General features: G+C 47.4%; 1 long non-coding RNA gene across 1 annotated transcript in view; it reads left to right on the top strand.

Moving 5' to 3' along the window:
* LOC122560339 overlaps window positions 1-3,956 on the top strand; it is a 21,143-nt gene that overhangs the window by 2,297 nt on the left and 14,890 nt on the right. Inside the window, exon 2 of the long non-coding RNA XR_006314716.1 lies at window positions 3,756-3,854. This is a non-coding gene — a long non-coding RNA (uncharacterized LOC122560339). The remainder of the gene's footprint in view (window positions 1-3,755; window positions 3,855-3,956) is intronic.

Raw genomic sequence — 3,956 nt, forward strand, 5'->3', positions numbered from 1 at the left:
GGAACACTTCAACCCCAGGGCATCAATGTGGACTTCAACAGTTTCCTCATTTCCCCTTCCCCCACCTCATCCTAGTTTCAAACTTCCAGTCCCCTTGACTTGTCCGGACTTGTCCGACCTGCCTAGCTCCTTTTCCACCTATCCACTCCACCCTCTCCTCCCTGACCTATCACCTTCATCTCCTCCCCCACTCACCCATTGTACTCTATGCTACTTTCTCCCCACCCCCAACCTCCTCTAGCTTATCTCTCCACGCTTCAGGCTCACTGCCTTTATTCCTGATGAAGGGCTTTTGCCCGAAACGTCGATTTTGCTGCTCCTCGGATGCTGCCTGAATTGCTGTGCTCTTCCAGCATCTTTAAATCAATTTAGTCTAATAGGAAGAACCAGCAAGGCCAGGTTAATACACACAGTGGGATTGGCAGTCTTAAGTTTATTTATTTTAATGCAAGGAGTGTAACAAATAAAGGAGATGAGTATAGAGCCTGGATTAGTACGAGACCATGATGTTGTACCCATTACAGAAACTTGGCTGAGAGAAGGGCAGAAAATGAGGACTGCAGATGCTGGAGATCAGAGCTGAAAATGTGTTGCTGGAAAAGCGCAGCAGGTCAGGCAGCATCCAAGGAACAGGAGAATCGATGTTTAGGGCATAAGCCCTTCTTCAGGAATGAGGAAAGTGTGTCCAGCAGGCTAAGATAAAAGGTAGGGAGGAGGGACTTGGGGGAGGGGCATTGGAAGCGCGATAGGTGGAAGGAGGTCAAGGTGAGGGTGATAGGCCGGAGTGGGGTGGGGGCGGAGAGGTCAGGAAGAAGATTGCAGGTTAGGAAGGCGGAGGGCTGGACTAGCAGCTTAACATTCCATGGTTTAGATGTTTCAGGTGTGATAGAGAGGGATGTAAAAGGACTGAAGGAATTGCATTACTAATTAAGGTGATGTCACAGATGTACTGAGAGAGGGCATTTTGGAGGGTTCATCTAGTGAGGCCATACGGGTACAGGTCAGGAATAAGAAAGGTACAGTCACTATGTTAGGCCTCCCAATAGCCAGCAGGAATTAGAGAAATAGATATGTAAGCAGATTATAGAAAGATGAAACAAAAAACAGGGTTGTGGTGGTGGGTGATTTTAACTTCACAAATATTGACAGGGACTCCTTTAGCCAGTGGCTTAGATGGGGCAGAATTTGTTAGGTGCATCCAGGAGGGTTTCTTGAAACAATTTGTAGGTAGTCCAACTAGGGAAAGGCCCTATTGGACCTTGTACTGGGAATGAGGCTGGCCATGTGTTCAAGGTTTCAGTCAGGGAGCATTATGGGAACAGTGGTCATAATTCCATAAGTTTTAAAATAGGTATGGATAAGGATAAGAGTAGTCCTCAGGTAAAAGTGCTAAATGGGGAAACACTGATTACAACAGTATTAGGCAGGAACTGGAGAAATTATATGGGGTGTGGCTCTGTTTGACAGTAACCAACAGTGAAGCAGGGTTTTGACACAGAGGGTGGTAGGTACCTGGAAAGCACTGCCAGGGGAGAAGACAACAACATTTAAGAGGCATTTAGTTGGACACACCAACAGGCAGGAGATAGAGGAATATGAACCATGTGCAGGCAGATGGGATTAGTTTAGAATTGTATCATGGTCGGCACCAGACATGGTGGGCCAAAGGGCCTGTTCCTGTTCTGTACTTATCTAGGTTCTGTATTAAATGTTGAAAAGGAGAAACTTAAAATAAATAGGGCAGTCGGCCTAACTGGGGAGATTTATCAAAGAACCAGCATGAGATGAAGGGCTCAATGGCCTCCACCAGAGCTGCACTTTTCTATAATTCTGTGAAAATCACACTGATCCCAATATTGCCCAAATTCCAGCTCCCATGCGATGTTCCTATTATTTCTTTGTCACACCTACCGATGTGTTTTTGAGGGAACTCACTCCATCTTCTTTTAAAATTTTATGGAAAGGAAGGATCACATAACACCTTCTCAGTCTAGATACTCCTGGTTTAACTCCAGTCTAACTCCAGAAGGAGGACCACACATACCAGAATTACACTCAATACTTTAAAGAGATTGCTGCACTAATGAGAGTTAGGGCACACTGCACTGTCAGAGGGTCAGTGCTGAGGGAGTGCCACACTGTCAGAGGGTCAGTGCTGAGGGAGTGCCACACTGTCAGAGGGTCAGTGCTGAGGGAGTGCCACACTGTCAGAGGGTCAGTGCTAAGGGAGTGCCACACTGTCAGAGGTTCAGTGCTGAGGGAGTGCCACATTGTCGGAGGGTTAGTGCTGAGGGAGTGCCACACTGTCAGAGGGTCAGTGCTGAAGGAATGCCACACTGTCAGAGGGTCAGTGCTGAGGGAGTGCCACATTGTCGGAGGGTCAGTGCTGAAGGAATGCTGCACTTTCAGAGGGTCAGTACTGAGGGAATGCCACACTGTCAGAGGGTCACTACTAAGGGAGCGCCGCACTGTCAGAGGCTCAGTACTGAGGGAGTGCTGCACTGTCGGAGGGTCAGTACTGTGGGAGTGCCGCACTTTCGGAGGGTCAGTACTGAGGGAGTGCCACAATGTCGGAGGGTCAGTACTGGGGAACATCGCACTGCCAGAGGGTCAGTACTGAGAAAGTGCCTCGCTGTCGGAGGGTCAGTAGTGACGGAGCGCCGCAATGTCGGTGGGTCAGTGCTGCGGGGGTACGCACTGTCGCAGGGTCAGTGCTGAGGGAGTGCTGCATTTCTGGGGAGACAGTGCTGAGGAATTGACTAGAACATAGAAGAATACAGCGCAGTACAGGCCCTTTGGCCCTCGATGTTGCGCCGATCCAAGCCCACTTAACCTACACTAGCCCACTATCCTCCATGTGCCTATCCAATGCCCGCTTAAATGCCCATAAAGAGGGAGAGTCCACCACTGCTACTGGCAGGGCATTCCATGAACTCACGACTCGCTGAGTAAAGAACCTACCCCTAACATCTGTCCTATACCTACCTACCCCTAACATCTGTCCTATACCTACCACTCTGACTAATTGTCAGAGAAGCAATACCATTCTACAGTCTTACACCACGTAGTTTCTGCAGTCCAAAATCCCTGAGTTCATACTGCTTCATCTTAAATTTCAGTCGCCATCTGTCTTCCCATCTGTCCCTGTGCTCAGACAGTCTGTTAATGTCTTCCTTACCAGTTGCTACTTTTGTGTGTCATCTGAAAGCTGGAATTTTGTACTGTCCTCCAAATTTACCCACTTGGACAATCATGGATTACTAAACGAGAACAATATGTTTAAGTAATTTGACACGGAATTGCAGGGTATCTGAAGTCATTCTAATACTGTTGGCTATGTGACTGGTGCAAAATTATCTGAAGAATGAAGAAAGGAACCATTGTGTCACTGACTAGTTTAGTGACCGGGGAAGGAGGGTATACACTCGACTTCACAATCCTGTTGTTTTTAATAAATATTAGTGACTCAGACTTGGTACATGGCACAAGTTCAAAACTTGCAAAGGATTCAAAGCCTGGAAAGTAGTAAAAGAGATAGACATAAACTTGGAGAGAGAGAGAGAAGCTTGATGGAGTGGGCAGGAAAGTATTCACTAATCTACACTGGCTCCCCATTGAGCAGTTGTGTGACCAGCAAATCCCACTAGCCATTGCACCTTGCTGTCATCTAAAGCATCATCACCTTTTACAATACATATATCTCTCTGATTCTGGCACCTCAGCGTTCCTGATTTTAACTTCTCTTCCTTTGACAGTCAAACCTTTCGCTGCATGGATCCCAAGCTATGGAATTCCCTCCACATCCAGCCTCAGCAGAGACTTTGCGGTAGAGATTTCCTGATTTCTATTCTATTGTACGTAAGGAAATGCTACATCACTCCATGCCTCCCCCACCCCCCCCACCTTCCACACACACACACACACACACACACACACACCCCAACTCTAATACACAC

Source organism: Chiloscyllium plagiosum, chromosome 20 (assembly GCF_004010195.1).
Source record: "Chiloscyllium plagiosum isolate BGI_BamShark_2017 chromosome 20, ASM401019v2, whole genome shotgun sequence".
NCBI classification, from domain to species: Eukaryota; Metazoa; Chordata; class Chondrichthyes; order Orectolobiformes; family Hemiscylliidae; genus Chiloscyllium; species Chiloscyllium plagiosum.